General features: G+C 42.1%; 1 long non-coding RNA gene across 2 annotated transcripts in view; it reads right to left on the reverse strand.

The window, feature by feature from the left end:
- Window positions 1-1,280: 1,280 nt before the first annotated feature.
- The window catches only part of LOC128749753 (uncharacterized), a 48,460-nt gene continuing 36,486 nt past the window's right edge, over window positions 1,281-13,254 (reverse strand). For both annotated transcript variants that reach the window (XR_008412986.1, XR_008412987.1), the window contains exon 4: window positions 1,281-1,384. This is a non-coding gene — a long non-coding RNA (uncharacterized LOC128749753). The remainder of the gene's footprint in view (window positions 1,385-13,254) is intronic.

Raw genomic sequence — 13,254 nt, forward strand, 5'->3', positions numbered from 1 at the left:
TATTTTATCACAAGTGTCTCTCGGCGGTGCACTGTAACCAACAAGGTTTTATCTGCAGCCTTTGTGAATGAGTCACAATGACTCCACCATTGTGTGTCAGTCTGAGTGTTAAGGTTGGTGTGACAAATTTCAGCGGGAGAGACTCGCTTTGTCGCCGACATCAAATGTTTGTGAAACAATATGGACTTCAATCTAACCTTCAGATACAATGGAACATTGCTTAATAGCGCTCTCACGTCTGATGCTTTCATGTGCTGTCGACATGATTGAAAACCTGCTTCCTCACAAGGAAGATCCACATGATTACACCCGAAAGTCTGGAAAATAGCCTCACAATCTTGTCCAAGGGAATAGAGAGGGAAAAAAAAAGTACAGATTCCTGAACATGTTTTAAAGTTCACAGACATTTTAAGGTCCAAAACATTTAAAAATAAACAAAAAAAAAAAAAAAAAAAAAAAAAAATATATATATATATATATATATATATATATATATATATATATATATATATATATATATATATATATATATATATATGCATTAAATATAAGTTATAAATCCATAATTTTTAACCACTGAGGATTAAATCTGATGCGCTTTTTATGCACCGCAAGAGTCAAACAAACTTAAAAAAAAAAAAACAAAAACGTGGCCATACATGACATCCAAAGTGCTGCTGATTTGAATAAGTTGTAAATTAATTATAATCTTAATGCACCAAGTGAAGCGTCAGCCTCATTACGCGCAAGACAATTATTCCCCTTCAGTAATAAGGGAGAGACTAAGTGACAGGAGAAAAGAAAAGAAAAACACTCAGGTCAATAGAAACAAAAGACATAATGTGCAAGTGGAGTTGTCTAATGACTCGTGGAGCTTCATGAAAGTTTTGGATTGTTGTATAGTTGCGAGCAGCACGTGCATTTTTAATGTCGTGGTGAAATAAATCCAAGTTGCCTGCGCCGTTCCACTGGTTTACAACAGCGAATTATTAGGTGTCCTGCCCTCAATATTGTGAGCATCACCTGCTGTATTTTTGTGGTATCTACTTACTGTATTCACCAGTTTCTACCTGACCCATTTAAAATGATCCAAATGATGTTTACAAGACCGAGTTATTCATGTTGCCAGATTTTTTTAATGCCCCCATTTAGTTACTTCATTCAAAGTTTTTTCCCCCCATATTCTGCTGTTGATCTATTAAATATGTTATTACAGGCAGTGAGAAGGCTGAGTTTGAGATGGTTAAATTTGAAGGAAGAAATTACTGAGTCTGACTCACAGCAAGAAGGTTGGAGTCCAGTTCCAAGGAATACTGGAATCCTCTCTTTAGGTTGTGCTTTTGCTCTACTCTTGCTTGACTTCCTACAGCAATCTGGACTCCTCCTGAAAAAAAAACAAAACAAAAAAAAACATGCAGAGGTTAATTGATGTCTGTGCGAGCGGCTCCAGCCTGCTTGGACAAACAGCAGAAAATGAATGAATGAACACCCATGTGGGTTTGCTTTTTCACCCCACAATCTGATGCCAAGGTAAACATCACGATGACCACCTGCTTATATATGATTATAAATTTGAGAATAATCCACCAGAATGCATTTTCTACAACCAAAACAAAGGCTGTAAAATGAGTAGTGAGCGATCAAAATGACTATTTCCCACGGTGATGCTTAGCTTTAGCAGCATTTAACAAGTCTAGCAACAGGCATCAAGCTTTAACAGAAGGAGTTAAATATTAAAAGCGACCATAAAAGATATTGACAGAAGGAACCACAGGCTTTTACCCGAGATTGGCGCTCTGTGGTGTGAATGAGGAGTTCGTGTCGGGGGGGGGAAACAGACTCAATCAGGCAAAACAAAACTGTATTCAAACCTGGACCACAGAAGTGAGTTGACAGGCCGGATTTGGCCCCGGGACTTGGGTTTGACACGCAATGTCACATCCAATTCTTCGATGCCGTCAACATAGAAGTTGCTGTGCAATTCTGGACGTTCTCAATTCCAGATCGCTTCATTGGCTTTTACATTTATGAGGATGTTGGTGACCCCACCGCTAAGGGAAACTTGTCGCTAAGCTCTTTGTGCAACTCCAGTTTCTCCCCTTGCTACATCAGATCAAGATTCAAAGCCTATTATCGGGGCTCTTTAAGCCAAAGTGCTGGAACAATACAACCGTTGGAGATTGAGTCTAATTTAAAGCGTTGTTTCTCGTCAAATACATTTCACTAAAACTCCCCATTCTACATCGCCCCAGACAGAAATCTCCCAGAGATGAAACCTCCGCTGTGATAAACAACAAGACATTCTCTTTGTGGTGTGCAACCAAACCGTTTTCATCAATATATGATTAGCATTTTTATTCACCGAAGCCTCGTTCTGCTTTTGAATTGCTTTCTCTTCCCATGATAAATGCTGTCCAGCCATGCAGGCGTTGTGTGAAATACAGAGTGTGGGTCCAAATATGTATATTTAGTTGCTCTGCAGTCGTGAGGTGGCATAAAAGACGCCACAACACCTACAGCAGACTGAAGAGGTGCTGTGATATCTCTGAGGATTGATGTGGTCAGATTACATGATGATCAAAACGCTGTAAAACCTTTGCAGACAGACGTTCAGTTATTCTACCCATGTTATATTATGGAAGTTATTTAGCAAGAGCTTTGCACCAACCTCACTTCAAACAGCCCCATTCCTCCAGCATTGTATTATTTCAACACCAATAAACTCATTCCTCCATTTTCAGATTACTCTTTGAAAAGAGGTGTTGTTGAAAGCGTGTGACTGATGCCCATAGTGCTTGAATTAACTGCAGTGCTGCTGTTTGTGTTGCAAATAACACATTTTCTTTTTCTTACACAGCTCATTACCATACGGAGCTGCCGGCGAGGACTGCGGTGGAGGGCAGGCCTACTTATTTCAGATAAGTGCCCCTGCAGTCTTTACCAATGTTTTGGGAAAACTTTAAAGGTTCGCACACACACACACACGGTCGGAAACATTCGGAACAAATATTTCCTTAGCCCGGTCACCTCTGCAATTCATCACATGCATGGATTAATCTCCGCGAGTCATTACGTGGAAATTAACTTTGTTACAAATGGCCACACCACACTATCACGTAGGGCTTGACTATAAATCACCACCGGTACATGGAGCCTCTCGAAATGGCATTTATGATTGCCGCTCATGCAGCGAACATCTCCCCTTTTAATGCAAGGTTGTACACAATTAATAAATGAAACTCTCTGCCAGTTTGATGAGGTGCATCAGTTCGGGGGAACTTCAGCAATCCCCCTCTGGCATTAGCGTCAGGTGGTCTCCACTGAAGGGGCAGATGAATTGAGGCTTCAAAGCTGGTTGGGAGATTTACTAGATGCACCAGATGATGCCCCATTTCAGGGCCTTTGTTGTTGGAGAAAAAATGAGAGTCTCTGCGAGTGGTGAGCAATGTCGCTCACAAGAAAGGTATCCTTGCTATAAACCCATTCATCCATCCCCATCCGCTCATGCGTCGTTGGGTCGCGGGGACAGCAGCTACAAAAGGTTAAGCCATGGTCAAGCCATCTCCTGGGCAACATCCACCGGGAACCTGCTTCGACTGAGGAACCTGAGATGCTCTCAGCCCAGTGAAGATATATAATCCCTCCACCTGGTCCTGGGTCGACCCCTCGGTCTCCTCCCATCTGGCCTCGCCTGAAACATATGTCCAGGAGGCTTCCTCATGAGATGCCCGAAACACAGCAACTCCTTTCAACATGGAGAAGCAGCAGCTCTACTCCAAGTGACAGAACTTATCACTTCTCAGTTCGGCCACTTGAAGATGGAATCTTGTTCTTTCTGTCATGACCCACAGCTCATGACCAAAGGTGAGTGTTGGGATGAAGATTGATCGCTAAATAGAAAGCTTTGCCTTTTGGCTCAGCCCTTTCAACAGTGTGGTGGAGCGAACTCATTCCTCACTTGGAGAGAGCTGTCAATTCTTTTCTGGTTGAGAACAATGGCCTCAGACTTAGAGGTGCAGATCCTTGCTTTAAAGCCATTCATTTAATAGTGTTAGAATCCTGCCTGGTGGTTGCTTATTCTATATAATGAGACAAGGATATCATCTCCCTCCCAGTGACATGTACATGGGTTGGACAAAATAATGGAAACACCGTTTAGCTTTAAGGTGTTTACATTACATAGAACAAGAGATACTAAGTTGTCTTCACCCAAGCAATTGTTAAGAGAGGCCTTTGAGAGAATTTAATTCATTCATATTCGTCTTAGGCTCCAGGTAGCAGAAGTGACACAGAAACCCTAGAACTGTAGATATTCTGTCCAACATGTCCCAGATCTGATCCAGCATTCTGGGTGCACAGTTTTACAAAGCCTTTCACCCAATCAAATAGGACCACTCTGTGAAGCTGCAGTCCATAGACCGGTTGTTTACCTCCATCCATCCCACTCCAAACAAGATCTGTAGTCTCAGACTGGAGATTCTCACCCCACTAGACTCGCGACAAGATGAGGGGAAGATTATTTGCCACCATCATTACTCATATTTGTCAACAAATTAGGACGTCAGTCGTGACCCTTTTTGTAAAGCATGATCTGAAAAACCCTTTAGGGGCTTGATTTGGTTGCCACTTGTGGTCTCCTGCTGAACTGGGTCACTGAAGTCGAAGTTTCCCCAAGGCAGGTGCCGTGTCAGCACATCGGATGCCTTTTTCGAGCCACCTAAGGTGATCTGTACCAAACAGAGCCAACTTCACAGCGTGGCATTGCATAATTCATGAAAGCCCAACAGGGGTTCAACGAGGACTGCTTGTTTTGGGTGCACAATGAAGACAAAGGAAGTCATGGTCAGGTCAGTGTATCAATCCCCAAATGACGTTTTCTGCTGAGGAATCATTGCTCGGAGAGGAAATGACAAACAAGGGGTGTTTACAGAGTTCGAAAGAATGTGTAGTGTTGCATTTAATAGCTGCCCAACGGAGTCGAGAGAAGGTGAGTCCTGCCCACGACGTTCCCACCACATTCCAAGGCAGGGACTTGTTACTGTTGCTCGGGGATTGAATAAAGCCCAGTTCATTTGCTGCATATCACATTTCGGTACATGGTTTCTGACAATTCCCAATATTTCATCCTCAGAGAGGGCAATGGGTATTTTATGTCCTTCCCATTTCCTCCACCTTTCAGCTCGCTTTAAGCTCCTCCATGTCATGATGGTGTTTTCTCCCCCCTTTTGGAAAGTCCCCCCTTTTGCTCTCCAGCTGAAAATCAAATCTATAAATCAAAAGCAATGGGAGAAAGACACAGAGAGTGAAGGGCATTTAAATCCCTTCACAGTCCCCAAAGCTTCACATGGTGAAATAAACAGGAAATTAAAATGGAACTAGAAATGGTGGCAATCCCTCTTTTTCAGATGATTGAAACCAGGTGCCTCTCTTAATGCTCCCTTCTGCTTTACAGCCCGGTCCCTTCAAGCCATCGTCTCCTCTGTTATTAATTCTGTTTGAGGAAAGATTGAGGAATCCCACACTTGTAAGTGTGGGAATGTTTTATTTTGATTCACACAAGGGTCTTGTCAAAGTCTACTTGGGATTTTCAGCAGTCTTAAAAAATGTTTCAAGTTAGCTTTAAATAGGCAGGTGAATAAGATTTCATCATGAACTGAAGTGCACTCGCTTCATAAGAAGATGTTCTGTACAGGGTTTTATTAGCTATCAAAACTTCGAAATCTTTCTGTTGAGTACCCCAAGGGTGCGTAAACAGAGCAACGGTTCATAAACGAATGAACAAGCAGGGGAGTTGACAGGCACATGTCAGAGGAAGAATGTTGGAAATTGAGTTACCAGGTCAAAGAAGGAGAGGAAGGCAACCAATGAGGTGGATGGTTGATGTGAATTACAAAGATAGATGTGACCGAGGAGGAAACTCAGGTAGACTGTCTTTCTCTTGATGTAGGCAAAGATGATGACATAAAAAAATAAAAAAAATGGATGCACCTTTTTCCCAGGTTCCCTAGGTCACCTATGACTCACAAACAAATATATAGCAGTTTTGAATCAGAATAAGTCGGAAAATATTTAGAAGACTGCAGTTGGTAAAATCCTTTCTTTCAGCATTTACTAGCATAATATTATTAACAAAAGACTTTTTGTATATTAGAGCTTTCTCAGCTTCATAAAAATATATATAGTCTGACACCACGATTGTGTTTCTCAGATATTATGATGCTTCATTGTGCTCCATGTTATTATTGTGTAATATCATATTCATGTTACCCAATAAATGGGTCACATTTTCATGAGATGAATGATTATAATCAAAACCTAACACAAATATTCAGCAATTAATATCACCTCCTAAAAACATAATTCTGAGAGGAGAGAAGAAGAAGAAAGGGCAGGCTATTAACCCCCTGTTGGAGAAATAGCTGGCACACTGGCGTCAACACCAATTTAAAGTTCAGAGCGCAGCAAACTACTCCGCTCACTCAGTGATGCTTGCCAGTGTCAGATAGAATTGCACCTTACAATACAACTATCATGTCAGACGTACATTAGGTGATGGCTCTTTGTAACCTAGCTATCCATTTAGACATACTAAAATTGAAATGCTCTGACCCCAGTACAATCCGTGCACTGGTCACGAGGCACAGAATGAATGCATGAACAGTAAGCAGCAGCGCTAACCATGTGGGCTGCGGCCAAGCTGTTGCTGTTTCTGTGATGTTTTTCAGTTGCTACTAAGTAGCAAAGTCATTCACCAAATGGTCCGATTTTTTTGGCGACCAATGAGGTTGTCACCATTTGTGTAGGGATTCCAGTACAGTGAGGTCTAATTTATCAGAGAGTGGATGGGAATTTGGACGAGAGAATTGGAGACATCTAGGAAATAGCTTCGTACTTTTCAACCCGTCCTCCCCTTGTATATGGCCATGCACGGCTGGCAATGACCAAAATAATGAGTTCAAGTTCAGTGTCTCCCTCAGAGATTAAGTACAAACGCTGTCATCTGCCAAATGGATCTCCACTCTGGCTTGAATATGACTTCCTGTCAGAACGACTGCAGCAATGAGAGCACATAAAAAACAGTGCTTTTGTTTACTTTGTGTGGATGGTCCTCTCTATTGCAGTTCAATGAGCGGATGGGGCACTAAAATGTAGCCAACCTTTCACGCAATCCAAAGCAGTGGTTAGTGTGAGTTGCCTTCCTCCACTCCAGGCTCACAGAGTAACCTCTTAAGAATCTTAATATCAGGAGATGGATGACAGTCGGGGATTATAATAAGGACACATATTAAAAATGACTTCTCCAATACCACATTCCAACACCATAGCATGTCCCTTCAAGATCGTATCATCACACAACCTTCAGCCCACTGAATGACAAAGTGGTTCAATCCAAAGACAAATGTATTAGCGTCTTAGTAGGTCAATGAAATGCTCCAGATTAATCCATGCAAGAAGTATGACTGTGTTGCTAATGCAAAACAATTGGACCAGAAAAGAAACATAACATCAAAACAGGGGTATAAATAGGACGGCGCAGAAGAGATGACTTCACCATAGCAATGATACCAGCTTCTTCTTCTTTCACACACCAGCCGGCCAAATCAATATTTAAAATGGAGGAAATTAAAAATTAAAATCAACAGTAAGCAAGTAAGTAAATACATATAAATACTGTAAAGATGGGGAGCTCGGAAGGTTCAGCCGCCGGCCAGCCATAAAGAGGTTTAATTCCCCGAGTATGTGGTGAGAGCCCACAAAATCTTTACACAGGCCTAACAAAGAGCATGAACCCCCACTGCTAAAATCTCTTGGGCTATAATAAAAAAAGTACAAAAGAATTAGCTAACTTGAGACCCCAAATTTGGTCCTTGTGTGTGGCCAAGAAAAATTCGACTCTTCACCCTCCCACCATGAGATGGCAGTGTTTCCGAGGCAGAGGCTGAAAATACTAGCCATCTATGAACACTGTAACTAAATGAAAAGTTGAGTCAAGTGAAGGAGGACAACTATTGAATGTGGATGCCAAAGAGAGACCTCTCTGAGAACCCCTGAGGTTCATATCTCAGGTGATGACTTTAAACATGACATCGAAGCCATTGCTTATTCATCAAAATCCACAGTTCAATAATTATGAGCCCCAGAAACAGTTTTCACTTCTAAAAAGAGGGTTGAACTCTGATGTTAGATATTTGTACGCTCAGATTTAGAAGCTCCCTGGGAGTTAATAATATTTGTGAACATGAGCCCCGGATTAAAATTTCATGAAAATCCATCTTGTGGTTGCGGAAACATTCCTCTAAAGTCCCTGTAATATTCCCAAGAAAGTTAATAAAATGTTCAGCTCTTCCCCTGAAATGAGATGGGAGGGTCCATCACCCATTCTCAACCTCTGCGACAAACAGCTGCGCACTTTGAACTTAATCCTTAATGCCCTACCAGAAAAAAAAAGTGTTAAACGTTCCTGAAGAATTAGAGAGTGGCACTTGAGGAGATTACGAACAGTCCAAAATCACTCCAGCCTGAGTGTCGTTCTGTAAAGGGATGCCCGGACTTTTAACATTTTAAAGAAACAAGGAGGTTCTGCTGCATTACTTCTTGTTTTAAGCCTCCGAATCTAGATCAGACACATCTTCATTGGCTATGCGTAAAGGAATATATCACACTTTCTCTGTGAGAGAAGCCCGGAGCGCTTCGGTTGAAAGCTGAAGACGAAAACACACAGAGGGAAACAGAATGAGTCATAATGTGGCTGACAGCAGAATTCAAATTAACATTGAACTCCAACACATTTTTTTAAACATTAATTTAGATCACGGCTTTTGTGCGCACAGAACACAAACTTAATGAGAAAACAACACAAATAAATAATTTCAATTTTACATTCTGCACTTGTTAGGTAGATTAGAGTATTTTTTTTAAAGCGGGGTGGAGATGAAATTGTAATTCACGGTCCAGTACAAACATGTTTGAACTGGAGGTGAGGTGTAGTGCTGTCCTCAAACCTCCCTTTACCTGTCAGCAAGTAAAGAGAAGCAAGCAGACAGTGGGCACTACTGCAACCCCATACTACCAGCTGGTCCCTCAGGTGGGTCATGCACCAATGATTGACAGGTCTCAGTCAGAAGCCACGGGGCTATTTTGTTTAATGCAAATCCACATAATGAGGAGGGCAAAAGTGTACTGTCTCCACTTATGGGGGCAATCTTTATGCAACTGCTGCAACCAAAAATTAAAAATCGATTAGCGCTACAGCCCAGCAGGACCTTGCTCATCTTCCAGGTGGATTAATATTTGATTCAACTCTACAGCAAATATGGTGGAAGCTTTTTAAAAATGCCATAATTCCCATTATATTTTCACCATTTCCGACAGGCTCCTTTTCAATCCAGTTTCCCACCAGATAACAAGAACATCTCACTCTTGTTTCCTCCCACATTGCCTTTCCAATACCTTCATTTCTTTCATCTTAATTTTTCCGATTGTGTTGGTAATTGTATTTGGCAGCAGAACAATCCCACAGGCTGCTGTGCTTGGAAGAAATAATTGCCTTCCCCTGCTCTATATTACCACCTAAATATTAGTATTGACTACCGTGCAGCAGATCCATTCACATATATTCTAATACAGCTGCTGATGTCAGACATTAATTTCAGGCAATGTTTCCTCCATCAAACAAAGGCCAAGAGCTCAATGTTCACAAACACAGAAAGATCTAAAAGCATAAGGCATGTGGATCGATGTTTTTACTTCAGTGTCGTGAGACAATGTCTAAATGAGAAATCCGGAACTGGACACATAATCACATCAGAATGACTGAGATGATAAATGATGTGCCTTTTTTTTTTCTTTTAAAGGGTTGCTATGTAATAAATAACATGCCATCAGACCGCAGCTATAAATCACAGCAGCACTCGGATGCAAAGGCAAGAACCAGAGGCATGATTTCCTTTTAAGTGGCGGCTTACAATTGAACCTCAGGCACTCCAGTCCATAAATCGCGGCATCAATTATTAACCTAAATCTGTTTTAATGTGCAAAAAGAAGCCCCAGCGGGCCAGCTAATGCAGCTAGCAGGAACCGGAGAGAAGAGACAAAATGACCAGCGCGGCCAGACCCCGTCATTTCACACACTGGAGTGCAGGAAAGCATCAAACGTGAAACCTTCCTGTCAGACTTCCAGGGCCATATTAGCAGCTAAATAATAGAAAGTTCCACTCATTCCAAAGAGGGTCCAGGACGTAATCGAAGTCCTCTGAGATAAGGCCTGGCGCAGGGGAAAGACCAGGTCGAGGAACTGACACAGAATGCTTTTAAGAACATGTGTGTCGAAGTTCACCCGATGACATAAGCAATTTGAAAGTGCACTGAAGGCAAAAACAAACCATTAGAAGACAAGCTAAGCAATCACAACATAGCTGCGGGGATGTGGATACATCATGATCACTGACTGAAACCAAACACAAATTCATTCTTTTCCCTCTCGGTATTTGGAGGGACGGACACAGCACTAAAATGAAAGTAAGACACCTCAGGTGGGAACATAATTAAGGTAAATATCATTATCTCCCAGCCACCTCCATTGAAACCACAGCGTCAACAGAGAGGAGTGAGGATTGCATCCAGGAAATGTCTTTGATAATATGAGGTCTGGGACAAAGGCGTGCAGATTGACGACAAAAGAAGACGAGTGAAGAGACCGGATCGTGTTCACAGGTAGCATCTTCTTAGCATGGACAGGTATCGCTTATCGGATAACCGCTCAGAGAGGTCTTCCACACCCAGTTCCCAAAGGAAATTTGAAATGGCCAGCTTGTTCAGATGGGGGGGAAAAAAGCAGTTTGGAAAGTTCAGGCCATGGAGCTCACTAGCAACACCCCAATCCTTGGACATAATCGTCCATCGTATCTCCCCTCAGCATGAAAGGTGGACACATGCTTGATTTAAGGAAGAAAGCTTGATATAGAATTGAACCATGCCACGAGAAAGGCCTCAGAGAGCGGCCTCTACAGTATCTATATTATTGCCCTACATTTATGTCAGTGATGAGAGAGCTCTTTACAAAATGCACAGACAAACTTTTCCAACCATCAGTGCAGTCTTGTTCAGTCTCTTTCATCATGGATATTTCAGTTATGACATGGGCTTGGTGCCCTGAAAAATGCTCCTTAATACTGTATTATTTTGATCAATTACTTGTTTTTTCCTGAAATGAATTTATTAAAATGTGTGTGATACAGTGCCATGATCACATAGCCTCTTTTTTGGAGTTGAGTAAATGCAACTAACTGACTTTTTTAAAATCCCGAATAGACTAATGATAAGTGAGTCAAACAGCAGACAAAATGAAGTTCCTCTCCTTATGTCAATAAAGCAAAAGGGTGCTTCATATAAGACATAAATTCTATCAAAAAGTAATTGAACTCTTCACGTCAATGTGCAGCAGGATGTGCTCTTGTTCCACACCACTTCTCAATGTCAGTGGGGGTCCAGGCTACGGTACATTCAAACATATCATGGATGTTAGCAGAAGAAGAAGTACAGAGCCCTGAGGTGAGAATTAGAAGACCAGTCACCCTGCTGAGCTCCAAAACTTGATGAAGCGCTGAAACAATGGCTTTTGAGATACGCCCAGCTCTCTACACATGAGTAAATGAGGCCCACCTGTAACGCCAAGATAAATTTTTACACCGCAGAGCTGGCTGTAATTTAGCTTCACGGTGAAGCAGTCCAAACGTGTCCACTTGCACGGACCAACAGTACAAATGAATTATATCCCACTTCTCTTCGGCTTCACTTGCTGAAAAGCCAGATAATTCGTTCCGCTCAAATCATCATAAACACATACATTTATTGAATGGATTCTTGTGTATTATAGTGAATGATAACCTTTTGTTTGATACTCAGGTTATGAGGGGATAAAGTTATGTTCACATTGGCTTCAATAATGCGCAATAGGAATCGACTATTGGTGCAAGCAACTATGGCGTAATAGAATCTTAATTTCAATCTCAATGTTTCAGCAGCCAATTGAATCAAATGCAGCCAGACTGTTGAGGTGTAGGAGTAATTGAGGGGCCATGATGAGCATGGCATGAGTCACAGTTGTGAAGTGGATGGACAAAAACTCCCCGGACTTCAGCGACACACGACTAGACTAGTTGTCTGGTCAATGTCAGTCGCCTGACTCAAACAAATGGGATCCACTGAATCTGAAGTGCTTCCTGTCCTCATATGAGGCTAGCAACTTGTGCCTTCAGTAACATTGGACTTCAACGGCACTTTCTTATGCACAAAAGATCCAGTCCAGCACACTCAAGTCACTGTCCTCGCCGTGTGAAAATCGAGTTGCCTAAATAAAACTGCTACGTCTACAATCCTCCTGCACATGGGATCCAATTATTCTTCTTTGATGAATGTAAAACAGCTGTTTGTTGTTTATGTGGGCTGCAGGTTCATTGTAGTTATCTCCAGCGCTTTATTTTTTGAGCTTGCAGTGGCAGTAAATCGAGGAGCACAATTATTACCAAAATCACTATACTGCCGCATCGAAACCGCAGATGGTTGTTGCATGGTGGACATGAATTACGCCAGCAAATACAGTAAGTGGGGTTTTATTTAATGCCACGGACTGTAACTCTCACACCTTTAGACACATCAAAGCAGACTTCCAACCTTCATTTGGAGTGGCATCGGAATCTTTTCTTTCTCACGGTAGGGCCTCCAGATTGAAAGGAAAAAAGTGCCTTGTGCGGTGTGCGCCACAAACAGTGGCAGTGATAAATATCTGCTGTCACTTTGAACATGACTCACTCGCCTGAGTCTCAATGTTACTGCGCACACAGGAGGCTGCAGCCGAGCACGGCTATGAAATCTTTATCAGATAACAGAAAACAGATCCACTCAATAAAACAGCTCGTATTAGAGGTGAGTGGCGTGAGAGTTGACACGCTGCAGCAACAAACAGTGAATAATGACGATAATTTCATGTATTCAGACGGAAGCAGTGAGACAGGTGAGGACCCCCCATCCCGCTCTCTCGCCCATTACTCTGAGAATAAAAGGACCATTTATGGGATTTGAAGAGGGCTTGAGCTGCTTCCACCTGCTCTCCACAGTGATGGGTGCGGACCTCCACAACTAGACCCACGTCCGGGTCAGAGAAGAAGGAGTGTTGAGCCTCTTTAAAGAGTTAAGTAGCCTTTCAGTAGAATAAGCATAACCTATATTTCGAGCCTCATGAGGTAGGAGCTTCTC

The sequence above is a fragment of the Synchiropus splendidus genome, chromosome 18 (assembly GCF_027744825.2).
Source record: "Synchiropus splendidus isolate RoL2022-P1 chromosome 18, RoL_Sspl_1.0, whole genome shotgun sequence".
Classification (NCBI taxonomy): Eukaryota; Metazoa; Chordata; class Actinopteri; order Syngnathiformes; family Callionymidae; genus Synchiropus; species Synchiropus splendidus.